This window comes from Meles meles, chromosome 4, assembly GCF_922984935.1.
Source record: "Meles meles chromosome 4, mMelMel3.1 paternal haplotype, whole genome shotgun sequence".
Taxonomy (NCBI): domain Eukaryota; kingdom Metazoa; phylum Chordata; class Mammalia; order Carnivora; family Mustelidae; genus Meles; species Meles meles.
In genome coordinates, this window is record NC_060069.1 from 4,681,741 (window position 1) to 4,709,193 (window position 27,453).

The window sequence follows — 27,453 nt, forward strand, 5'->3', positions numbered from 1 at the left end:
CTCAATGATGGATTAATGTGGGGTCCAAGCAGATCTGAGCAGAGCAAGAAGTAGATTTGTAGTAATTTGCTAAACAGCAGTAGGAAGCTAACACAGCTAGAATCAAAGGCGAGGCCAACAGCAGGAGGCAGATTCTATTAGAAATCTCTTATATTGGGGCGCCTGGGTGGCTCAGTGGGTTGGGCCGCTGCCTTCGGCTCAGGTCATGATCTCAGGGTCCTGGGATCGAGTCCCGCATCGGGCTCTCTGCTCCGCGGCGAGCCTGCTTCCCTCTCTCTCTCTCTGCCTGCCTCTCTGTCTACTTGTGATCTCTCTCTGTCAAATAAATAAATAAAATCTTTAAAAAAAAAAAAAAATCTCTTATATTCCATCTTCATGCTGTCCACCTGTCCTTTGATGCTAGCTTTAACAGTAGTTTCCTACTGCTGGGTAACAAACTGACACATATTTAGTGGCTTAGAACAACACAAATCTGTTATCTTGAAGTTCTAGAGATAAGAATTTCAAAACAGGTTTTATAGAATTAAAATCAAAGCCTGCATTCTTTCCGGAGCTCTAGGGGAAAATCCATTCCTTATCATTCCAACCTCTAGAGGCTGCTCCTATCCCTTGGCCCCTGCAGCATGAAGACCTCTGCTTCCATTATCATATCTCTTTCTTGGACTGACATTCTTGCCTACCTCTTATAAAATAAAGTTCTTTGTGATTACAAGGGGGACCACTCAGATAACCCAGGAAAATCTCACTATCTACAAAATCCCTTTTGTGATGCATGGTAACATACTAACAGGTTTAGAGGATTAGGATCTTTGAGACATCATTATTCTGAGCATCACACGTGTCATAAGCTAAAGCTAATGCTTCTGGTCAAGTTTCGACTACCCCAGCCCCCCACAGAATTCACGGTGATTCATTTGCTTTTTTTGAGGCCACAAAGTAAGACACCATGGGGAACCAACCCACTTGTCTGGCTCTTGTGTGGAGTCCTAAAGTGGTAAAGGGAAGGCGAAAGAATCTATACACCACTAGCGCAACTGTGAAGTGATGGAGAACAAGAGCAGATAATACTTTCTCCTCTCCATCCATAAGTACACAAACTGGAGGAGCATCTAGATCCTCCGAAGTTCCCACTAGGATTGAGCCTTAGTTGCCACAGCAGTGAGTAACTCAGTAATACATTCTTGTACTGGCTTTTCTTTTTTTCCTGTTGCATTTATTCTGGTCCCAATTCTTGTTCCCTAGGATCACCTGCCAAATAAATTACCTGCACACAACTCTTTGCTTTTAGACTAATGTAGAGTAGATGATGGAGAGGAGACCTAGTTAACCACAGGGAAAGAGTTGTAGACACATAAATGGGAAACACGATGATGTAATAAAATGAAAGCTATATTCATAGTATGGTATCTAGTGTCGACAATGTCACTGTATTTGAGGAAGAGATGGGTCAAATCTCTTCCTCAAATTTTATTTATCAATTGAAAAATGAATGGCTTAACTTCCATGATTATAGTTCCTTCCATCTCGAATCTCTTATGATACAATGAACAGCATTAAGAACTGGTAAAAGAGGACAGAAGAAAGATAGAGTTGTGAAATTATCACCAAAGAGGCCAGCCAAGGAAATTTTTGAAATAAGCTAGACAGAAGGTAATGTGCTCTGGATTTCAAAAGCAATAGAGAAAGCGGAACCCTCATACACTGCTGGTGGAATGTAAAATGGTAGAGCCACTCTGGAAAACAACTCAGCAGTTCCTCCAAGTTTAAACATAAGTTACCCCATAGCCCAGACATTCCACTCCTAGTTATACAACCAATATAAATGAAAACATATATTCACATAAAAATTTATACCATGAAGTTGAACCGTTACCTTATACTACATACAAAAATAACTTAAAATGCATCAAAGACTGAAATAAGCTGCAAGCATGAAACAGAAGAAAATAAGGCAAAAGCATGAGAACATTGGATGTGACAATAACTTCTTGAATCTAACCACAAAAGCACAGGCAATAAAAGAAAAAACAGATAAACTGGACATCTTCAAAATTAAACTCTTTTCTGCATCAAAAGACACTATTGTGGAATGGGAAATAATATTTGCAAGTCATATATCTGATGGGGGAGTGATATCCAGAATATATAAAGAACTCTTACAACTCAACAATAAAAAAACAATTAAAAGATGGGCAAAAGGACCTGAATAGACATTTCTCCAAACAAGATACACAAATGACCAATAAGCACAAAAAAGGTGTTCAACATCACTAATCATATTTAGGAAATGCAAATCAAAACCACAATGAGATAACACCTCATACACATTAGAACAACTATTATCAAAACAGAGAAAGTATTAGAGGACCTAGGGAAATTAGAACCCTTGTGTACTGCTGGTGGGAATGTAAAATGGTGCAGCCACTGTGGAAAATAGTTTAGCCTTTCCCCCCAAAATCAAAACAGAATTATCATATGATCTAGCAAAAAAAAAAAAAAAAAAAAAAAGGCAGGGTCTTCAGTAGATATTTACACACCCATATTCAGAACACCATTATTCACAAAAGCAAAAAAGCAGAAGCAACCGTCCACCAACAGATGTATGGATGAATAAAATGGATATATATATAATCAGCAGGATGTTACCAGCCTTAAAAAGGAAGGAAATTTTGACTACATGTTACAACATATGTTTATCTGTGAAGACATTACATTAAGTTAAATAAGCTAATTAAAAAGGGACAAATATTGTATGATTCCATTTATATAAATTTCCTAGAGTAGTCAAATACATAGAGACTGAAAACAGAATGGGGGGCGGGTGGCTAGAGGAACGAAATAGGAACTTAGTGTTTAATGAACAGTTCACTTGAGGAAGATGAAAAAGTCTTGGAAATAAATGGTGATGGTTTGCACAACAGTGTGAATATACTTAAAGCCAAAGAACTATGCACTTTAAAAGGTTAAAATGGTCAATTTTATGTTATGTATATTCTACCACAGTAATAAAAAAAGCCCATAAATGTTCACAGCAGTATTATTCTTAACAGTCAAAAGGGAGAACCCAAATGTTCATCAATTGATGAATGGATAAATAAAATGCGGAATACTCGGGGCGCCTGGGTGGCTCAGTGGGTTAAGCCTCTGCCTTCAGCTCAGGTCATGATCCCAGGGTCCTGAGATCGAGCCCCCCATCAGGCTCTCTGCTCAGCAGGGAGCCTGCTTCCCCCTTGCTCTCTCTGTGCTGCTCTGCCTACTTGTGATCTCTCTCTGTGTCAAAGAAATAAAATCTTAAAAAAAAAATGCGGAATACTCATACAATGGAATATTATTCAGCAATAACAAGGAATGAAGTAGTGATACATGCTTTAACATGAATGAACCTTAAAAACATATGGTAAGGACAGAAGCCAGTCACAAAGAACTACATGTTGTAGAACTTCATCTATGTAAAATGTCCATAATGAACAAACCCAGAGAGACAGAAAGGAGATTAATGGTTGCCTAGGGCTGGGAGTAGAGGAGGCTAAAGGGTGATGACTTGGGGTTTCTTTAGGGGTGATATAAATGTTCTAAATTGTGATGACAGTTGCAAAACTCAAAATACTGAAAGGCACTGAATCATATACTTTAAATGGGTGAATTGTATAGTATGTGAAGTATATCTCAACAGAGCTTATTTTTTTTTCCTTTGAGCCAACAAGTGACTGAATGGAACTATAAAATAAAGCAAAAGGATGAATAAAAGATAACTACGAAAGGATAGAAAACCACTGTTTAGGGGTGCCTGGGTGGTTTAGTCATTAAGCGTCTGCCTTCGGCTCAAGTCATGATCCCAGGGTTCTGGCACCGAGCCCCGACTCAGGCTCCTTGTTCAGCAGGAAGCCTGTTCTCCCTCTCTCACTCTCCCTGCTTGTGTTTCCTCTCTTGCTCTGTCTATCTCTGTCGAATAAATAAATAAAAGACAGACAGACAGACCAGTTTAAATTCTTGCACTGAATAAATAAATAAATAAATAAAATAAATTCTTGCTCTCCCATTTATTATCTGTGTGACACTGAGCTAACATTACTTAACCTTCCTGTGCTTTAGTAACACCTACCTACAGGGTGACTATGAAAATTAAAGAATACTTAAAATACTTAGTATGGTACATGCTACATGGTCATCCTTCCCACCCTTACCCTCCTACCTAATGCTAAAAATTCCAACATTAGTTGTATGGATATAAATTCAGCGATTATTATTTCTGAATTTACAACACAGAATTTATGTCTCTCCCAGGCAGCAAATAACCTAAAAATCACCAATTATATGCTACTGACACAGCAATTCATTTTAATTCCAGTACAGTTAACATACAGTGTAATATTAGTTTCAGGTATACAATACAGTGATTCAACAATTCCATACATCACCCAGTGCTCATCACTACAAGTGTACTCCTTAATCCCCTTCACCTATTTCACCAGTCCTGTTCCCCGTCCCCCCCCCCCCACAATCTTCCCTCTAGTAAACATCAGTTTGTTCACCAGAGTGAAGAGTCTGTTTCTTGGCTTGTGTATTTTTTTTTCCCTTCCTGGTTTATTTTGTTTCTTAAATTCCACATTGTAAGGAAATCATACGGTATCTGTCTTTCTCTGAATTTTTTTCACTTAGCATGATACTCTCTAGCTCCATCAATATTATTACAAATGGCAAGATTTCCTTCTTTTTTATGGCTGGATAATATTCCATAATACATATATATATACACCACATTTTCTTTATCCATTTATCTCTCGATGGACATTTTGGTGACAAAGCAATTTTAAACTGTAATTCACTGCCAGTTGAAACTTGATATAAGGGAAAGATAAACTTAAGTAGCTCTTTTCACCAATCATATCTCAACTTCTTTTTCTCTCCCCTTGTGTCTTCTTTCCTTATCTACCTGACTTTTTACCTTATCCTTAATTCCAAAGTTCTATTCTTAGACTGCTAATGATCATGAGAAAGGCAACAATAACATTTTTTCTATTATAATAGATATTTAGGAAAAAAGTGACTGAGGTATCAGATATGAACAAATGAGTATCTTGTATATAAATATCTTGTATAAGATGAACTAGTACCAAACTCTACTCAGCTAATCCACCAAGGTTCCCAAAACAAAAAGATGAGCAAACTTTAAAAGATAAGAATAAAAAGGAATGCAAGAAAGCTCCCACTTTCCCTTGTGCTAATGATTCTCATACTTGTTTACCTGGAGACAGAAGCCTGTGGCAACTGGAATTTCTCCAGACTATCCCAAACCAAGTTCCACTGGCTTAAAAAAGATGCTTTCAGTTGGTGTTAATGCAATTTGACATACTAAATTATGCATCCAATTTAAATATATTCTTATTTCACTTCAATGTTAAATAATAATTTACTCAAACTATTTTAAAAGACAATGACTTTCGAAGGGGCACATGCATTATAAACGCTTCCAGAAGAAGATTCAGTAGAAGGATATGGTTAAGTAGCATAAACAGATGAAGTGCCATTGATTTTTATGTTTTTGTTTTGTTTTTTTAGATTTTTATCTGAAAGAGAGAGAGAGAGAATGAGAGACAGAGATCACAAGCAGTGGGGGAGGAGTAGAGGAAGAAGACATGGGGCTCGATCTCAGCACCCCGGGATCATGACCTAAGCTGTAGGCAGAACTTAATGAACTGAGCCACCCAGGCGCCCATGAACTGCCATTGTTTTGCTATGATTCTGCATACTTTCAGATCAGAAAATTCCTACTAAAAATAGTTCAATAAAAATTCATTAATGTTATATCTCTATATAAGCTTTAAGTACAATTCTAACTTATTGTAACATTTAAAAAGAACATACCTCTAAAGAAAAGTTGCTATAGAAGCCCAGAAGTCTGGGCACCTGGGTGGCTCAGTCATTGTCTGCCTTTGGCGCAGATCATGATCCCAGAGTTCTGGGATCCAGGCCCACATCGAGCTCTCTGCTGGGTGGGAAGCCTGCTTCTCCGTCTCCCACTCCCCCTGCTTGTGTTCCCTCACTATTTCTCTTTGTCAAATAAATAAATACATAATCTTTAAATTAAAAAAAAAAAGCACAGAAGCCTTTTCTCCCACCACAAACTCCTTAATGCCTAACTTAATACCTCCTTAGTCCCTAACTGTACTGCCTCATTCTATTTCACTTCACTTTACTGGACAAAGTACAGTAAGTATGTTAAGTGCTTTTAATACAATATGTTACTAATCCTCACAACAATCTTATGAAGAAGATATTAATATCACCATTTTATAACCTTCATGAAAGGTAACATTTCAGAATCTTCAAATACATATCACAAGGAATAGCCATACTAGAAGCAGCCAAGCTAAATGTCCCTCGTTCATTCTTTTCTATTCCACTGATACTACATCCACTAAAACCAAAACCCTCAACAATTCACTCAATTACCATAAGAGCTCTTGGTTATTATTCACTCTAGTCTCTCTACTTCAGTTTGTGTATAATAAATAGTATTTCATTCATACAACACACTTACAAAACGACTAGCATATGCTTTAAGAACAGGGAGAAAAAGAGACACCTCCTTCCAGAAGAGGACACAGCAAAAGCAAAGAAAATGTTCAAATAAAAAAAATTATAGATTGTAATAAACACAGTGCTTTCAAAAAAAAGGGAAAAGGAGGGGTACTTTAGATACTTGAGTTAGAGATGGATTTTAAGCTGACATTTTAAGATGAAAAGGAGATGGTCGTGTAAATATTTAGAGTGGTCCAAGCAAAGGAAACCACCGAACACATACATTCTAGGAAGGAAAAATCTTGGCATGTTTTGGAAAATGACCTAGTCTAATGTGACTTGAGAATAATAAAGGAGAAAGTGATACAAAGTAAGGATGAAACAGACACAGGCCAATTTTATTCCATGCATTTAAAAAAAGTCACTGAAGAGTTTTAAGCAGGGGTTCTAATCCAGTAAACACTGTGAGAGACTGCTAGTGCTCCGTAAGGTCTGCATTCTCCTCTTCGTCATTAGCACACGGCTATACTACATCTTCCAGCCACCTGTGTAGTTCGGTGCGATCATGTGACTCGGTTCTGACCAATGGAACGTGGGTGAAGGCAATAATGCCACTTCCAGCCTGGGTCTAAAAGCTTCTTTCATACCATCATCTGTTTTAAAAACCACCCCAAAAAACACATGGTGGTAACAGTGATGACTTAAAAAAGGCAGAGGAGGGGTGCCTGGGTGGCTCAATTGGTTATGTGTCTAATTCTTGATCTCGGTTCAGGTTTTGATCTCAGGGTTGTAAGTTCTAGTCCCACGCTGGCCTCTACACTGGACATGGAGGCCACTGGAAAAAAAAAAAAAGAAAAAAAAAAAAAGGATGAAGAGCCTGTGTCCCTGAATAACTGCATGCAACAGAGGTATCCCAACTCCTACTCCATCATACACATCCACTGGGCTGTAATGTGAGAAAATATTACAAATTTCCATTGTGTTAAACCATTAAGATTTGTTGCTTATTAGGGTTGTTAGCATACCATCAGTAATACAGAAATCTTGAAAACATTTCTCTGCCTGCTCTATCAAGAATGAGTCAAAAGGAAAAGAAGAAAACAACAGAAATTTAAAAATCAGTTAAGACTCAACAATCACCCAATGAAAAAACAAAGAACTTAAATAGACATTTCTCCAAAGATACAAATGGCCAATATAGTAGATGATGCTCAACATCACTAATTATTAGGAAAATGCAAATAAAAACCACGATGAGTTAGTACCCTATATCCATCCATTAAAATGACTACTATCAGAAACAGAGAGAAAAAACAACAAGTGTTGGTAAGGATTTGAAGAAATTAAGAATCTTTGTGCCCTGTTGGTGGGAATGTAAAATGGTAGAGATCTTTCTTAGAGACATAATTTGTGAAGCATCCCCCTATCAATACTATTTAAAATTGGAGGACTGAACGAGATCACCTATGAGAGAGTAAAAGAGAGAAATAATTCCAGGACAAAGTTCTAAAATGCCAACATAAAAAACTAAGCAAATGAAAGATCTCCACTAACTCAAATCCTTTTTTTTTTTTTTTTTTTTTTGCCAATAGCCTAAATTAGATATACAGACATCAGGTATTTTACTGATTTCAAAGTCCTAAAACGGGCAACATCGTCCCACTGCTCAAATCTGGACTCACTGCTGTTTTATCAGATAGTCAGCATTTGGCGAGTCCTTTTTACTATGACCTTAGGGATGCCCTTTGTCTCTCTAGATGTGATTTCCTGTTTTCTCTTTCTTTCACCTTCTCTTTTATGGAGGTTTTCTCCTTCCTTTTGTGGGTGGAGCAAATCACACAATAGCTTTCTAAAAAAGGAAGTAAGGAAGAAAAATTTTTAGAGACCCTGCATGTCTGAAAACATCTACCCTCTAAACTTATGCTTAAAAATTTGGCTAAGGGGTGCCTGGTTGGCTCAGTCAGTTAAGCGTCTGCCTTCGGCTCAGGTCATGAACCCCAAGACCCAGGATCAAACCCCACGCCGGGGTCCCTGCTCAGCAAGGAGTCTAATTCTTCCTTTCCCTCCGCTCCTCTCACTTTCTCTGTCTCAAATAAATAAAATCTTTAAAAAATTAAAATAAAAAATTTGGCTGGGAAAAGAATTCTAGCTTGGAAATCATTTTACCTCAGATTTTGAGAGCACTGCTCAGTATCTTCTGGCTTGTGAGGCTGTAGCTGAGAATACTCAATCTCTGTAATGTGACCCATTTCCTCCACCTCTGGAAGTTTACAAGATCTTCTTTGTCTATGTATTTCAAATTTTCAGGAGAACATACCTCAGGGTCTATGGTATTTAGTTAGTTATTGTCCCTGGCTTCAAACCTATTCCTCTACTCTGCTTTGTAACACTGGGGGGCTGGAACCCTATAAATCACATTTCTCCTTTGCTAGCTGACTCCCTGTTAGACTTGGAGAATCATCTAAGGGCCACAAGAAAGACACTAGAAGACTAAAGAAAGGAACAGGGAGATATCCCTTCAGGTCAGCATCAACCATCCACCAACAACCTTCTCCCCGGCAACAGCAAAGATTCCAGCAGCAGCAACTGGCTCCAGGCAGCAATTTTTTGCTTGTTTCTCCTGCCATTCATAGACCAGCCTCATCAAGTCTCCTAAAATACCTTTACTTTCTGAGCCCACAGAAGTCTGAGTTTCAGATCCTTGGGGCCACTCTTCATGCTTCTAAATAACCCCGGTATCTTTTCTTTGCTCTCCCAGCTCTAGGGGATAGTAATTACTTCCTATAGTTACTATCTCTACCACCTGAGTGCTCCCTTACTGGCTTTTCATTTCTTCAATTATCTAGTGTATTGGTTTCTGAAGGCTGCTGTAACAAACACAAACTGCATTGGCTTAGCACGAAAACCCGTCTGGCAGTTATGGAAGCCACATGTCCAAAATCAAGGCACTGGCAATGCCTTCTCTAAGGCACAAGGAAAGGATCTGTTCTAGGACTCTCTCCTAGTTCTGGTAGCCTCAGGTATTCCTTGGCTTATAGATGGCCATCTTCTCTCTATGCCTGTGTCCAAATTTGTGTCTAAATTCCTCCACTATTAAAGAATACCAACCATATTGGATTAGGGTACACTCTGCTGACCTCATTTTAACTTGATTACCTCTGTAAAGACTCTATTTCCAAATAAGGTCACATTCTGAGGTACTGAAGGGCTAGGACTTCAACACATCTTTTTGGGGTGACACAATTCAACCCGTAACATGGCTAAACAACTCTTTGTATTGAATTCTTATAACACCTTATAACAGGTGGTATGATCTCCATTTTCCTGACTAGTCCCAGGTTTGAGAGTATGCTCTTATTTTCATCCAATTTCCTGAGTACCCAAGGGGCTCTCAATCTGCAAACTGATGTTACTCAACCCTGGGGACTTTTCTTGTTTCACTAATATTTCTTCTTCACTCTTCTCTCCCTTCTCACTGGCACTTCTGTTAGATGAAGCTGACCTCACAGACTGACCTTTGATCTTTCTATAACCTATTTCTGTATTCTCCTCTACTTCAATTTCCTTTCTTCTATGGGGTGTTTTTTCTTACTATTATGCTCTAATTTTCAAGAATTCTTTTCTATTCTGAAAAAAAATTTTTTTTTTTTTTTGTCTCTTGTATGAAAAGCTTTCCTCATGAACCCTGGTGATCCTTGATTATCTGCTCATATTTAAAAGCAGGGCCCTAGGGGCAGCCTCACTGGCTCAGTCGGTATAGCATGTGACTTTTGATCTCAGGGTGATGAGTTTGAGCCCCACATTTGGCACAGAGATTATTTAAAACAAATAAAATAAAAGGTCCTAGGTAGAATGGCTGCAAGCACAGAGATTATCATTCAGGTCATCATGATCTAAGACCAAAAATCAAAACAAACAACAACAACACCAAAAACTTGCTTGGACTGAATTACAATTACTAAAATATGGAAAATGAATCAGACCACAAAAATGTGCAACAGAGCCTCTGTGCCAAGACTGCTGAAGAAGAGCTGAATAAATCTTTCAATCTTGAAGCTTTGCTTTCAAAATTCTCTTACACAGATCTGGACAAGAAACTAGAGTTCAAAAATGATCTGACTGATGACAAGGAGTTTGATATTCCTCAAGGTGATACTCCTCCAACACTGGCAAGCACACTCAAACTGATGATGAAGAGGAGTCTTTTGTTCTTGAGGATCCTACACTGTTAAAAATTGATACTATTGATTCTCACTTCTACGATATTTTGTTTGTGCAAAGTTCAGACAGTGGAGATGCACCAACTTAAAAAGGAAGAAAATACCAGATCCTTTTTCACCCCTTCAATCAGTTACATGACGTTCACTTTTGAAGGAATTTCTGACCAGAGTGTGCCTGCAGCTGACAAACTGGATGCTGGCCTGCCTGCTGCAACTGCAGTGTCCCATCTATAGCACGGGGTACATCTCCTGGATTGGCTTTAATATGTGATCAGAATCAAGCTTTGCAAAAGATGAGTCTGATTAACACTAAGTGCTGGAGGTCAGTATGGAACCATCTCTGCCTTCAGTATCAACAATGACTACTCAAGACTTCTCTGTGGCTTTGCTAAAGGACATATCATGAAGTGGGATTTCGCCAGTGGAAAACTTCTAAGATCAGTAAGAGATGCTCATCCTCCAAGAATAGCATATTGCACAGTAAGATTACAGATGATACAACTCTTACAATTTACAATGACAGCAGAGGCTGTGTTTTTGAACTGACATTTAAAGATTTATTATTATTATCTGAAAGAGAGAGCAGGAGAGGAGGGAGGGGCAGAAGGAGAGGGAGAGGGGGAACCACACTCCCAGCTGAGCAGGGAGCCCAACCCAGGGCTCCATCTCAGAACTCTGGGATCAGGCCAGGAGCCGAAGAACTGAGCAACCCAAGTGCCCTTTGAACTGACATTTAAGAGAGTGATGGGAGTGAGAACATGTGAATCCAGGGTCTGTTCAGTGGTTCCAAGGGTAAAGTTTGCTGTATTGAGCCTCTCCATTCAAGCCTAAGTTGAAAGACCATCCTATCATACAGTTTTCCTTGGTCATGGCATTCTTAACAAAGATATTGGTCACTGGATTGAAACAATCCTTGAAAATGGAGATGATTTTTCGCAATGGACAGATTCTCCCAGTGTTCCATTGCTGGCCTGGCACTTTGTGGTAGTGCCTAATTATGTGAATCCCATACCTGACTTGTGCAGAGATGTCATCTGCTACTGGTTAAAAGATGAATCTGAAGCAATACATCTTACTTATAAACAAAAGCACCTTCACCTATACTATGACCTCATCAACTTTACTTGGATAAACTCATGTCCAGTTGCGCTCTTGGACAGTGTGAACAAGTTGCACGCGATTGATCACTGGAAAGAGTGGAGATCTCAGAAGTTCAGTTGGTCTGTAACAGCAGCCATTTCAAATCACTAGCCACTGGAGGAAATGTTAGCTAGGCACTGCCTTTGGTTGGAGAGGTTTATCAATCCACCAGTAGTTACGGTTGTCAAATCTTTTATTTGGGGACAATATCCATTTATGTGATGATGCTGAGAAGGTGGTAAGAGAGTGATCATCTCCTGAAATAAGACTGTCTTACAGAAGCCTTGGCTCTTGCATGGTCTTTCCAGGAAGGAAAAGCAAAAGCAGTAGTGGGATTATCAGGGGAGGCCAGTAAGCAAGGTTGTGGTTACAGATCAGATGGCAGAAATCCTATTACAGTATGCAGATCAAGCTCTAAAAAAGTGTCCAGACCAGGGAAAAATCCAAGTGATGGAGCAGCATTTTAGGACAGGGTGCTGTCATAGTTGGTAACTCCCTGCTACAACAAAAGAATCTTTTATTTAGCTGGATGTAAGACAAACTGAGAATTCAGTGGCCAAAGGAGTGTTTCTAGAGTGCCCTGAGCCACACATTGTAAGTGATAAGTTGGTGGGGATGACCCCCAGGTAACGAAAGACCTGACTGTTAATTTCCAAGATATAAAGTTAATGGAAAATGTGGAAGTCCTCATTGTATATATGGATATCATCAGCCTAGATATTCAAGTGAATTTATAGAAAATTTACTAATATACAGAATATTATTTCTTTGATAATACTTAGCTGATTGGGCCTCACTTGCCTTCCATCCACCCCAATTATTTACTGAGCATTTTTGTTAAGATGTCTCTTAAACCTGGTTTTGTCAGTATATTTCTTAGGACCGTTCTTCAGTGAATGCTAGATTATGAATTCCTGCAAAACAAGAGTCTTCTTAGGGTAAGGTTTACATTTGGTAGTTGCTCAATAAATGCTTAATGATTAAAAAAATAAAATAAAAGTAGGTCCCTAAAAGCTGATTGTGAATAACTTACAATTTCCCCCCTTGGGATAGTTAAGTATCTCCTAAGTTGTTAGCTGATTAACAGAATCCTGGGAGCAATACAGGAGAAGAGGCCTTAGTAAAAGTCCCAATACTGAGTACATTTACTTAATTCAGATATTATCTATAGGACATCTGATCTTCGAGTATGTCTAGTGCCCACCCCTCTCTCAGAAACACTGTTTTGTCCTCTCAGAGGGTAAGTCTTCAGTCTTCTGCTAGGGCAGTAAAGAGGGCAGGCCTTTAGCTATACAAATTGATGAAGAGATATAGGCTTGGGCAGCCTTGTTTCTCTTTTTTTCGTTTTTTGGTAATAGTTTACAGAAATATAACTCACATACTGTACAAATGATTTATTTAAAGTGTATAATTCAATGGTTTTTAGTAATTTCACAGAGTTGTGCCACAACTGATTTTAGAACATCTTTATCCTACCAGAAAGAAACCCATACCCTTGAACAGTCATTTCCCATTTCCTTCTAATCTACCCTACTCTAAGTCCTAGGCAACATTAATTTACTGTTTCTATATATTTGCTTTTTCTGGACATTTCATACAAATGGAATCATATATCAGTGGTCTTTTGTGACTGGCTTCTTTCACTCAGCATGTTTTCAAGGTTCATTCATGTTAAAATGCATACCAAAACTTCATTCCATTTATTCCAAATAGTATTCCAGTATGTGGATTTGCATTTTATTTACCCATTTATCAGCTGATGGACATTTGGTTTGTTTCCACCTTTTGGCTATGATTACTGAGCTACTACTTAAACAGACTTTCAGGCAATCTTTCTATTTTTAGCAATACTCTCACCCCCACTTCAACAGAAGTACCTGATGCTGCCAATTCATGAGCTTGAGTATTCTTTTACATTTTTCCTACTTGCAGTTTAGGACTGAACATTTTAAGCCTACTAAGAAGTTTCTATCCAATCTGTTTGCTTTCCAGCTTCCAAATCTTATTGTTTCTTCCATTCTCTTTACCTGTGTACTTCAAATCTTTTAAAAATAACCTTTATCATCTTGGTGGGCTTTGGAGGGAAATAAATGCATCTTTCACTCATCCATCTTTACCCAGAAATCCTTCCAATTATTTTTTTTAAAGGTTTATTTATTTAACAGAGAGAGAAATCACAAGTAGGCAGAGGCATGCAGGGGGGCGGGGGGGGGGAGCAGGCTCCTCACTGGGCAGAGACCCCGATGTGGGGCTCCATCCCAGGACCCTGAGATCATGACCCGAGCTGAAGGCAGAGGCTTAACCCACTGAGCCACCCAGGCGCCCGTTACTTATATTTTCAAATCTTTTGATTAGTGTTTTGTCTTAGTGTTCTACTAATTACACAGAGAAGGTATGCTAAAATATCTCATATGTTGCTCATAGATTTATTGAATTCTTTTAGTTTTGTCAGTTTTTTGTCCACCTGGTTGGCAAAAATTAGAATAATAATGCTGTTAAGGAACACTACTTGTTGGTAAATGTGTAAATTGATGTTTTTCTGAAGACCAGTCTGGCAACAGCAACATTAAAAACATATTTTGAAACCAGTTATTTTACAACTAAAAACTGATTCTAAAGCCCTTAATGTGCACCAAACACTACTTAGCAGCCAAGTGGACTTATGAATTTTCATTTAAACCTTATATTAATCCACTGATTAGGTATCATCCCCATATTACAAAGGAGAAAATATAAAGGCTTATACCCAAACAAATAGTGATGAAGCCTATACTAGAATTTAAGCTGACTCCAAAATCTCTAAATTAGAAAACAAGATGAAGCATATGATCCTATTTTTTTAAAGTGAGCATGAGTCTGTATACTCACAAAAACAATTCTGGAATATACATATCAAAAAATAACAGTGATAAATACTAAAGACAAGTTACCACGTAGAGGAATGAAAGATAATTATACAAGAAATCTGTGGTGAGACTGCTCATACAATTAAGACTAAACATAACTGAGTTTTTTGGTAGTCAAAACTTTAAGAAAAAATATATGTATTTTTGTAATCCTGTTTCTCCCACTCTGACATGTGGCTTAAATTAATTCTCCCTCTCATTTCTGGTATCAGGTAGAAAAATACAATTTTACATAAATCTGTATATACATATAAACACACACACTTATACACATGTTTATTACTGCCTAGAACAGCTTCCTGCCTAGAACCAAAATTATTCTGCCAGTTATGATTTACAAATCTTCTAAACTACAGAGAAGGCTGATGAAAATGACTCATTTAAAATACGACTTGAGGGGCGCCTGGGTGGCTCAGTGGGCAGCGGGCTCTGCCTTCGGCTCAGGTCATGGTTCCAGTGTCCTGGGATCGAGCCCTTCATAGGGCTCTCTGTTCCGTGGGGCGCCTACCCCTCCCCCTGTCTGACTCTCTGCCTACTTGTGATCTCTGTCTGTCAAATAAATAAATAAAATCTTTTAAAAAAAAAGTAAAATACGACTTGAACCTACTGTCAATGTAACAACTGCCCCTTTCCCCATTCTTCACAGTATACATGCCTAAGCTCTGCACTAACATGACAAGACAAAGAACAATGCATCTGTGTGTGTGTGTGTGTGTGTGTTACTTGTTTCTTCAACATTCTGTTTATCCTACTCTTGGAGACGTTGCATTAAAAATCTCCTATCTCTGATAATTGAGTATAATCTATCAATTCTTGGTCATAACTTCACAATATGCACTAGACTAAATCAAAACAAAGAGCTCCAGGGGCGCCTGGGTGGCTTAGTCAGTTAAGCATCTGTCTTTGGCAGAGATCATGATCCTGGAGTACAGGCATCAAGCTCTGCATCGGGCTCTTAAGTCTGCTTCTCACTCTGCCCTCTCTCAAATAAATAAATAAAATCTTTAATTAAAAAAAAAAAAGCTTCAGGAAGTTCCAAGATTACAAAATGAAGTTTGAGTGGGAGTAAAGCAGTAGTTCAGGAACAGCCTTATTAAAGGAATCAGAAACTTTATATTACAAGGACCAGGTAAGGCAACTTTTTCTCTAAAGGGCCAGATAATAAATATTTTAGGCTCTGTAGGCCACACACAGTCTCTGTCACATATTCTTCTTTTCTTACAAACCTTCAAAAATGTAAAATCATTCTTGGCTTAGGCAGTACAAATAAAGTTTTTGAGAGGTTCCAATTAAAATACTGGATTTAACACTACAGGTTTTTGGTTTTGTTTTTAAGGAAATTAACACAGTAGGCAAAATATACAGGAAAGCAAGCAATAAGAACTAATTTTTTCAACCTAAAAGACAGATGGACAACGGGTTACTACCTCAGTGAATTCCAAAAAGGTAAAGCCTAACCCAGGAGTTGAAAAACCCAATTTATACCTTGGAATTCTCAAAAGAGTCAAGAACTGGCAGCACCAGCTACTGCTACAACTGAGAAAAGAGGGGGTTTAACAGGGAAGACTGGGTGAAAGCTAATGAGTGGTTAAATCCTTAAACGTTTTCTCCCCAGGGGCACCTGGGTGGCTCAGTGGGTTAAAGCCTCTGCCTTTGGCTCAGGTCATGATCCCAGGGTCCTGGGATCCAGCCCCGCATCGGGCTCTCTGCTCAGCAGGGAGCCTGCTTCCCCCTCTCTCTCTGTCTGCCTCTCTGCCTACTTGAGATCTCTCTCTGTCAAATAAATAAATAAATCCTCCCCAAATCTACCTCATGGTTGGCTACACAACTCTGAACACGGGTCACCAGATATAACTAAAAATCTGTGTACCTTACCAAAAGTGGGGAATAAGAAATTCAGTCACACACACACACACACACACACACACACACACACACACACACACAGGGGGCGGGCAGTCAAACCTTCAGCCCTCAAGAAGATTGTGTTTTCCCTCAAGAGGAAATACCTCCCAGACATCAGGGTTTTTTTTGTTGTTGTTGTTTTTTAAAAAGGGCTCACTTGGACCACCATGCAATAAAGTTCAAAGTCTTTAAGACCCCATCAATTCAAGCTTTCAATCTCAAGACTGAAATTATCTCAAGATAACATCCAAAGATTACTGACACCTGAAGCAAGCCTCCAACATAAAAGTCAGAAACCAATTTAAAGAGAGTCTCCAAGAAAAAACAAGGGCAAATGTCCTCGGAAAGTTAGAGAAGAAAATGTATCCATGAAACTAGCAAAGGACACTCTATAAAAAAGAATTTTTAAAGAACAAAGAGTTCTTGGGAAATCAAAATCTTGCTGGCAAAAATGAAATTTTCAGCAGAAGGCTTAAGAAATAAAAGTTAATGAAACTTCTCATATAATATAGAGCAAAAAGACTAGGAGATGAAAAATTAAGGAAAAGAAAAAAAACACCAAAGGACTAGTCTGAGACACAAACAGAACTAGCAGAAATAACATAAAATTTTTAGACAGAAACAAAAGGAAGAAGAAGAAGCTATTAGTGTAGACTGAATTATGTCTCCTTGCACCCCCCATTCATGTTGAAGCCCCAACCCTGAAAGTGACTGAATTTGGAGACAGGACTTTAGAAGATAACTAAGGTTAAATGAGATGGCATAAGGGTGGGGCCCTAATCCAACTGAACCTATATCCTCATAGGGCGAGAAGGAGGAGAGAGGTAACTCTCTATAAAGAAAGGCTTTGTGGGGCGCCTGGGAGGCTTAGTCGGTTAAGGGGCTATCTTCCCGGGTCATGATCCCAAGATCCTGGGATCAAGCCCTACATCGGGCTCCCTGCTCAGCAGAGAGAGCCTGCCTGCTTCTCCCTCTCCCTCTGTCTACTTGTGCTCTCTCTCTGTCAAATAAATAAATAAAATCTTAAAATAAAAAATAAATTATTTTTTAAAAAAAAGAAAAAACAAAAGGCCTTGTAAGGACACAGTAAAAAAAAAAAAAAAAAAAAAAAGAACAACAAAAAACAGCTGTCTATAAGCCAAGAAGAGATCTCATCTGGAACCAACACTGATAGCGCCTTGAACTTGGGACTTCTTAGCATTCAGAACTGTCAGAAAATAAACTTCTGTTGTTTAAACCACTTAGCCTGTGGTATTTTGTTACAGCAGCCCTAGCAGACTAATACAGCCATCAACAAAATAATTCAAGAAAATTTCCCAGAACTGACGAACATAATTTTGCAAGTCTGAAAGGCACAATGAATATCCAGGAAAACACCCAAGAACAGATCAGGCCAAGTTACAATGTCATGAAATTTCAGAATACAAGAGATACAAAATCTCCAAAAAGAAAAAAAACATTAGGATCAGGAATCAGGTTTTCAAAATTCTCAAAAGGATCACAAGCCAGAAAACAATGAAGAGATGCCTTCAGAATTCTGAAAGTAAATTATTTCTAACCTAAAATTTATTACTCAGCAAAATCCCATGGGAGACCAAAAAAAAAAGGGGGGGGCATTTTATTAACAATGCAAGATCTCAAACTTCACAGGAATCTACTATGGGATATGTTCCACCAAAGGAGGGGTCAAACCGAAAAAAGAACTACATGATTCACAGGAAATAGGAGATTTAACACAGAAGAAACGCAAGGGGATTCACTAGTCTTACAATAAGGAAGAAATCCTAGAAAACTGCTATAAGACAGAAAGCTGCTCCCAGAAGGTTCAAAAACTGGTAGACAAAGAGTCACTATACTTCCAGGTACACATATCCAAAAGAAATGACTGTGTACGTCCACTGGAAGACTTGTAAGTAAATGTATACAGCAGCTACAAAACTAGAAACAAACTGAATATTCATTAATGATGAATTTTTTTAAATTGTATATTTCATCCAACAGAAAACTATTATCGGCAAAAAACACCAACTACTGCTGTACCAACATCAGAGGTGAATCTCACAAACACAATATTAAGCAAAAGCAGTCACTCACAAGAGTGTATATACTGCATGGTTCCATTAAGTTTCAAGAACAGGCAAAAATGATATCGATCAGAATAGTGATTAACTTTTGGGAATAGGAAATAGTGCTTAAGAGGACATACGAGAGAGCTTTCTGGAGCACTGGAAATGTTTCCAGATCTGGAAGGTTGTACTGAATTCAGGACCAAAAATGAAACTTGAACAAAATATGACTTCATCTGCTACTTTGGTAATTTGGTGGGGGATGGGGAGGGAGGGAGAGTTCCTTTCAAGAATAGGCAGGCTATGCATAGGCAATCAAATTCTCAACAGATAAAGGTAGAAAAATGTAAAATCTAAATGAGAATGAGACTGGTTTAGGATGGACAGATCCCACAGACAAATAGTGCTGTCATAAAAAAATTGATCTGGGTGATGGGTAGATGACTACAAATATACAAACTCATTGAACTATACAATGAAACTGGTGTACTTTGCTATTTTAAAAAATTCAAATGAGGGGCGCCTGGGTGGCTCAGTGGGTTAAGCCTCTGCCTTCGGCTCAGGTCATGGTCTCAGGGTCCTGGGATCCAGCCCCACATCGGGCTCTCCGCTCAGCGGGGAGCCTGCTTCCTCCTCTCTCTCTGCCTGCTGTTCTGCCTCCTTGTGATCTCTCTCTCTCTCTGTCAAATAAATAAAAATTAAAAAAAAAAAATTCAAATGACACTTTCTCTAACAAATTTTTAAAGAAATCAATGACATTTCAATTGCATCATCCCACAACAGGAATTAATCAAGGGAGAAAAAATCTAAGGCTTTATATACAAAGATCTCTATTTCATAATTATTTTTACTAAGGAAAAAAACACCTGGAAATAATATTTAAATAAATGAGTGCCATGCAAACCCTGGATTTTTCTAATGTTAGAAGAGAAATTATTTGGCCTTTTTTTATTACCAACTTAGTTGGTATAGGCAATAGTTAAGCAACCAAACTAGTATTAATTAACCTAAGGGAACCATCTGCCCAGAAGGAAGAGCAGGTTCACGGGTTCCAAGGCAAAAAAAAAAAAAAAAAAAAAAAAATCTTGGCTAGTGAAGGGAAAAGGAGGAGAAAGGGAAAATAGCAAGAGATAGAAGCAGGCAAAAGCCAAATCATGGAAGGCCTTCCAGGCATTTTTAAGAATACGGAAGGGTGCGTGGCTGGCTCAGTCGTGGAGCACGCAGCTCTTTTTCTCAGGGTTATGACTTCAAGCACCAGACTGGGTGCAGATATAACTTAAAAATAAGATCCTTAGAAGAAAAAAATATATAGAAAAGAAATGAGGAAAAAAAAACATGGAAAAATTAAAGTAACTGACTTCCTAGGGCAGCAGAATTCTGGGGGGAAGGGACTATACACAAAGTATTCTAAATGTTTCTAAAAATAAAAAATGTTACCATGCAAGAACATTTAGTACCTGGAAATGAATTTCTTTTTTTTTTTTTTTTTTGGTAGACAGACTAAATTTTTATTTTTTTTTTCCCTTTTTATTTATTTATTTTTTTCAGCGTAACAGTATTCATTCTTTTTGCACAACACCCAGTGCTCCATGCAAAACGTGCCCTCCCCATCACCCACCACCTGTTCCCCCAACCTCCCACCCCTGACCCTTCAAAACCCTCAGGTTGTTTTTCAGAGTCCATAGTCTCTTATGGTTCGCCTCCCCTCCCCAATGTCCATAGCCCGCTCCCCCTCTCCCAATCCCACCTCCCCCCAGCAACCCCCAGTTTGTTTTGTGAGATTAAGAGTCATTTATGGTTTGTCTCCCTCCCAATCCCATCTTGTTTCATTTATTCTTCTCCTATCCCCCTACCCCCCCATGTTGCTTCTCCATGTCCTCATATCAGGGAGATCATATGATAGTTGTCTTTCTCCGATTGACTTATTTCACTAAGCATGATACGCTCTAGTTCCATCCACGTCGTCGCAAATGGCAAGATTTCATTTCTTTTGATGGCTGCATAGTATTCCATTGTGTATATATACCACATCTTCTTGATCCATTCATCTGTGGATGGACATCTAGGTTCTTTCCATAGTCTGGCTATTGTAGACATTGCTGCTATAAACATTCGGGTACACGTGCCCCTTCGGATCACTATGTTTGTATCTTTAGGGTAAATACCCAGTAGTGCAATTGCTGGGTCATAGGGTAGTTTCTAAGGAAAGTTTTCCAAGTCTTATTTAATTAATAGAAAGATTTTGTGGTAAACATAAATTTTTGTTTTGCTGGGATGCTAAAAAAATACAAGGCAGGGGCGCCTGGATGGCTCAGTGGGTTAAAGCCTCTGCCTTTGGCTCGGATGGTGATCCCAGGGTCCTGGAATCAAGACCCACATCAGACTCTGCTCAGCAGGGAGCCTGCGTCCCTCTCTCTCTGCCTTCCTCTCTGCCTACTTATGATCTCTCTCTCTCTGTCAAATAAACAAATAAAATCTTTAAAAAAAAAACTACAAGGCATATTAAATTCTTTGTTATATCAATTATTTGAGCTAATCTAAACACAACATGATTCGGAAATACATACTGAAATTTTTGGAAGGCTGATTCTTAAAAAAACAACAGAAAAGCTTTTTAGATGCATCTGTTTTTTAAAAAACAAATTCTCACTGCTTTATTCCATTGGTCTATTTCAAAAAAAGCAGAAATTATCCATACCATACTTATGTCCAATTCAGCAAGCCTTAAATACAACTTCAGGAATAAAGAATGAGAGAATCAATGTTTCAACAAATATACTGAAGTTTTCAACTAAAAATTTCAACAAAAATAAAGTTTATTTTAGCAGATAATTTTATTTAAAACCAAAAGGGTAAAACATTCCTTCCAGAAATATTTCATCTGATAGTTTTCTGTGCTACCTTACACTATGCAACTCTTGCTACCTAAGTGTAAAAAAAAAAACAAAACCCAATAACAAAATCCCAAAAACGAACAAAAAAATAACCAAGGCAACCCTATGCTACTGCTATAACAGCAACTTTACAGTTGAGAGGGGAAAAAATGTCAAGAGCAAATTTATAAAAACTCTCTGACTTCCCAAAAGGAACAAATGTTTTCAGAATATTTTGCTCAATAAACAGACTGCTCAATAATCAAGTTTCAGACAGATGAACAAGAGGACAAAGTAGCAAAATGTAAAACTGCTGCTGTTCTAAGAATCTAAAAGAGAAAAAGAACATTTGGCTGGATCATTAAATTCAGTTATGTGATGAACCCTGCAAGTTTCCTCCAAACCACTGAAATGTTCACATCTACTTTGAAAGCACCCAAATACTCTGTGTCTTGGAATTAAGAGTTTCAAACAAACTAAACTCCAGAAGTAAAAATTCTAAGAGATACATTCACTTTTTAATGAATCGTGGACTCAACTACAGAGATGACAATATGATTTTTGTTAATGCTGTTAATACATCTAACAAGCAAAGAAAAAGACTTTAAGCCCGTTTTAATGATTTAAACAATCCGAGTCATGAAGATCCCACTGGCCTCACATAGAAGTTTTCAATCTATGCAAGATGTAAAGACATAAAATGCAAAGTAATATGAAGCAAACAAAAAAACTGCATTTCAAGAGATGAAAAGTAGTACACCTTCTTAGGAAATACACAGGGAAAAAGTTTTTTAAAGAATACACAGACCGGGGTCGCCTGGGTGGCTCAGTGGGTTAAAGCTTCTGCCTTCAGCTCAGGTCATGATCTCAGGGTCCTGGGATCCAGCCCCGCATCGGGCTCTCTGCTCAGCAGGGGCCTGCTTCCCTCTCTCTCTCTCTGCCTGCCTCTCTATCTACTTGTGATCTCTCTCTGTCAAATAAAATAAAAAAAAAAAAAAAAAAAGAATACACAGACCGGGGCACCTGGGTAGCTCAGTGGGTTAAGTCTCTGCCTTCGGCTCAGGTCATGACCCCAGGGTCCTGGGATCGAGCCCCACATCAGGCTCTCTGCTCAGTGGGGAGCCTGCTTCCTCCTCTCTCTCTGCCTGCTTCTCTGACTACTTGTGATCTCTATCAAATAAATAAATAAAATCTTAAAAAAAAAAAAAAACACAGACCAAGGGGCGCCTGGGTGACTCAGTTAAGTGTCTACCTTTGGCTCAAGTCATGATCCTGGAGTTCCAAGATGGAGCCCACATGGCGGGGGGGGGGGGGGGGGGGGGTCCCTGCTCAGTGGGGAGTCTCCTTCTCCCTCCTTCTCCCCTCACCCTGCTCACACTCTCTCTCATTCATGCTATCTCTCTCAAATAAATAAAATCTTCAAATAAAAAAAAGAATACACAGACCTTGAGTTAGGAAATCAAGGTCTGAGTTTCAGCTCTGCCACCATCATTAGATGTGTGAATTTCCGTGTAGGTATTCGATATAGGTTTCATTTTCCTTACCTATAAAACGAAAGGTTGTAATTCCATGTTCCCACAATACTGTTCCATGATATTACAAAACAAGTTCACATAAGCTTAAAAAACCAAAGGAATAATAAAACGGTAAGGGCAATGGGTTCAAAGGAAAGCAACAATACAGAGAACAGAAAGATCTGGAAGACTGTACTGAATTCAGGACCAAAAATGAAACTTGAACAAAATATGACTTCATCTGCTACTTTGGTAATTTGGTGGGGGACGGGGAAGGACTGAGATTTCCTTTCAAGAATAGGCAGGCTATGCATAGGCAATCAAATTCTCAACAGATAAAGGTAGAAAAACATAAAATCTAAATGAAAATGAGAGATTGGTTTAGGATGGACAGCTCCCACAGAGAAATAGTGCTGTCATAAAAAAAAAAAAAAAATGGGTTTTGAGTAGACTATTAGAAGACTAGGGAGTTCTGAGGTGTACTCTGTAGATAACAGGGAGCTATCACTGGTTTCACAATGGGGAAACATAATTTTACGATTAAGGCAGAAGGCAGGACATACTGAGTAGGCAGAAAAGGTAGGCAGAAAACCCAATTACAAGCTAATGTAAAGGAACATATCTCAAAGTAATTTCCAAAAAATGGCTGACAAAAGTTAGCCAATACTATGAGGACAGAGGATGTCAAAGACAAAACCAAGGTTTGCGTCTGGGTAGCTACAAGTATAACACTACTGAAACAAAATCTGCCTATGGAATTGTAAAATGAGGATCATCTAAGTAGAATGACTGCCTTAATTAAATAATCTTAAATATCAGTTGTCTTCCTGAGGCACCTCGGTGGCTCAGTCAGTTGAGTGACTGACTCCTGGTTTTGGCATGAGACCCAGCCTAAGCCCCAATCACACTCTGCGCTTAGCAGGGAGTCGCTTGAGATTCTCTCCCTTTCCCTCTCCCTCTGCCCTTCCCTTCCCCTCAACCAAGTGAGTAGGCTCATTATTTACCTCAATAAATAAATTTTTAAAATAAATATCAGTTGTCTTCCTAAAACTTAGCGATTTCACGAGTTTCCTCCAATTTACCAACTAAGTAAGAAATCATTTACTGTTCTGATGTACGTAGAGAACATTTAGTATTTTTCCATATTATAAAGGTAAGTAAATTGTAAAACTTATTAAAGTATGATACTATGATAAGAAAAAATGGACTGCATTCTGTATTGATTAAATGGAGTCCTCCTGACGAGTGATTTATAACAGTACTTACATTAAATCTACCTTGAGCTTTTGGCAAGAAAGTTCTCCAAAGTGCAAAATAAAAATAAGCCCAGAGGCATAAAGTACCATTCAGTATCTAACAAAACATCCTGTGTACACTTCAAATTTTATTTACAAAGCGCTGGTAAAATCCACACTGAAAGATAATGCACAGAAAAATAAAGCGAACAATTTAAAATTTAATATGTGAACAAGCACAGCTGAGTCTTGAGCATTCTGCGAATAGGGCTTACAGATATTAGAGCTACTTCCTCCAGATCACAATTTTCCCCAAAAAGAAAATTCCAGAATCTATGATCAAGATGGAATGAAACTACTATTCATCAACCAATGCATATGTCTTGTTCCGTTCAAACTGTGAATGGGAGCCTACTTAAGAACCGAATATAACTGACAATTATCAAACAAAACCTTCTTCTTGGATTATTTTCCTCATTACTTTGTGACCTCGCTGAAGATTAAGATTTTAGGAACTGTGCTTTCCAGGTACTTAGTAAATTGTATAGTTGGTTTTTCATCAATCTACCAAAGTAAGACTTTAAAAAACGAATTACCTCTTGCAATATTTACCCGTTTTGACCAGACACGGGGAGCTTCTTTGCTCACCACCCAAGATGGGATTCGAAATTCTCAACTTCATTCTTTCCTAACTCCTATGTTTTCTTACCAAATCTAACGGGTAGAATTATTTTTAGGGGACCGGCTCATCGTTCGACATTAACCGAGCGCCTATAATGTTACAGTTCTCAGCCCTAAACAAAATCCAACTTCCCGAGCTTCTAACGGCAAATTTAACTTTTATGGAAACACCACAAAACATCACAAAACCAATTACTGAGATTCTTTTTTTTTTAACCGGATATATTACACTTAAGTCAAAAGCTCACAGCCGAAGCAACAAGCAATCGTACAAAACTACAGCAGGTCCATATGATTACAATAACCCAGATTTTAATCTGGGGGTGGGGGAGGGGCAGAGGGCGCATCCCAAGGATGTCCACCCTCCGCACCGGTTACGGCCCTCTCCCCTCCTGTAAGGCTCGAGGTGAGCGCGCCCGTTCCATCCTCCACCACGTCCCTACCTTCCCCGCCCCGGATTACGCCACAACAAGCAACAGGACTTTTTAGGGAGAAAAAGAACCAGGGGAGCGAAAGCGCCGCACACTCGACCTCCCAGCCTCTAAGGAGCGGCCGGCCAGAGCAAGGCCTGGGGCTGCGGGGCCCCGGGAACCGGCTAGAGGGTCGCGCTGAGCAGCGATGCAACAGGCCCGGCCGAGCGGCCTCCCCGCCCCCTCCGGCTCAGCTCAGGGCCGGCAGACGGCGCCCGGGGGGCTAACTTCGCGGGAGAAGAGGAAGCGACGCAGCGAGTAGCAGACTGTGCGGACGCATGGGGAAAGGCAAGGGTGTCTGCGTCTGCCTACCAGGAGGACCGTCTCACCTTCCTTCTGCCGGGTCCGTGTGGCCCCAGCTCACCCGAGGAAGGGACCCGGAGACCGCCGCGGCCGCCGCGATGGCCGTTACGGCACGAGGCCTCAGCTCAGCCGCCGCGTAGCTCGGGCGAGAGGGGCGGGACGCGCGCGGCGGGCGGGCGGGGCTCTGGCGTCGAGTGGCCGGGAGGTCGTGGGCGGATCCGCGCGGGCAGGAAACCCCCTCCCGGCACAATCCGATTGGTTCAGTCGCTCCCTTCTCTCCTGTCCCTGAAGCGAGAGTTGTCTGCGCCGCGCTCGGATTGGGCCGACCCGTCTGTCAATCAAGTGCTGTGCTGGGCGTGGAGCAAACTGAGGCTGTTCAGCAGTGAGCGAGCGAAAGGGTGAGAAGTGCTTGGCCTGACCTTATCGTTGCCGTTTTTGCCACTCCGGTTGCTGTGACGAATTACTTTGGGCCTCCCTCCTCAGCGCCACGTTAGAGACTACACAGCAGAAATTACTGCTTCCCGAGTTCCGCCCCAGCGGTTCTGGGAGCTTCCTCCAGGTTTCTGCACCTGAAGTGAGTCTTGTCAACAGAAGGTTTTTAGGGGCAGGGAGAGAAAACGAAAAAACAACCCAAAAGGCCTGGAAATGGGAACCTGAGAGGAAAAAAAGTAAGATGTGTGGTTAATTTGAGCCACAAACCGAAATAAGCTGAGTCTGAGGGTCTTCCCAGTACCGTGGTACGGGGATAACGTCCAGTCTCGGCTGCGGTAGCCATGCTGTGAGGAGGACAATGACCTTCGGTGCCAAGCGTGCCCATTCTCAGTGGCCCAGCCACAGCCGCCTGCCGGGTCATCAGTAGGTTGGTTGTCCCCACACCAGTGCTGCAGCTCCCCACCTCAAACTGCTCCATCCTTCTGAGCCCTGTCTGCGGCTCCGCTCCCCTTCAGTGTCCTCGGGGAAGCCTGCGGGGATAGAGACCTTCCGTGGAGCACGTATTTTCCCCAAACGAGCGGTTGAGTTTGTTCACATCCCCACCTGGATGGTGAACTCATTAAGTCAGGAACCACGTCAGTATTTTCCCTCACTGCTCACTACATAATAGATGATAAGTAAATATTGTTTAGGGCATTAATACATCTTCCTTTCCCTTCTCTAATCCTGGCCCTAACTTGAAGTCCCAAGGGTCACACTGTACTGCAATGAACTTCAAAATTATTCATTTGAGTTCTGATGTATGTGGTTTGGTTGCCATTATCGAGGGTCACAACATCAAGCACAAATCACCCTGAACCCCTTCCTGCCTTCAAGTTGGCTCTGGCAAGTAAATCAGGAAACTCTGGGCAACAGCTCTTGTATGTCTACATCCCGTTATTAGCATCCATAGTGAATAATATAAGTGAACTTCAAATTTATTCTAATGGCCTAAATTCCTTTGTAGATTTATCTTGGCTACAATAGACTGAGTTGTCCCCTCCCGGAATTCATACGTCGAAGGCCTAACCCCTGATAGGGCTGTATTTGAAGATAGGGCCTTTAGGAGGTACCTACGGTTGACTGAGATAAGAGTGGGGCCCGAATCTTACAGGATTAGTGTTCCTGTAAAAAAAGAGCAATTGTT

General features: G+C 39.8%; 1 protein-coding gene and 1 pseudogene across 3 annotated transcripts in view; one reads left to right on the forward strand and one right to left on the reverse strand.

Moving 5' to 3' along the window:
- NCK1 (NCK adaptor protein 1) overlaps positions 1–26,977 on the reverse strand; it is an 89,668-nt gene extending 62,691 nt beyond the window's left edge. Inside the window, exons 1-2 of one of the 3 annotated variants that reach the window (XM_046002808.1) lie at positions 25,862–26,977; positions 23,078–23,176 (exon numbers count right to left, since the gene is read on the reverse strand). The gene's annotated coding sequence lies outside the window, so the exon portion shown is untranslated. Of the gene's footprint in view, positions 1–23,077; positions 23,177–25,844 lie in introns of all 3 variants that reach the window. The other 2 variants (XM_046002809.1, XM_046002807.1) reach the window with 2 other exon arrangements.
- LOC123940026 lies at positions 10,488–12,619 on the forward strand (annotated as a pseudogene).
- Positions 26,978–27,453: the final 476 nt, after the last annotated feature.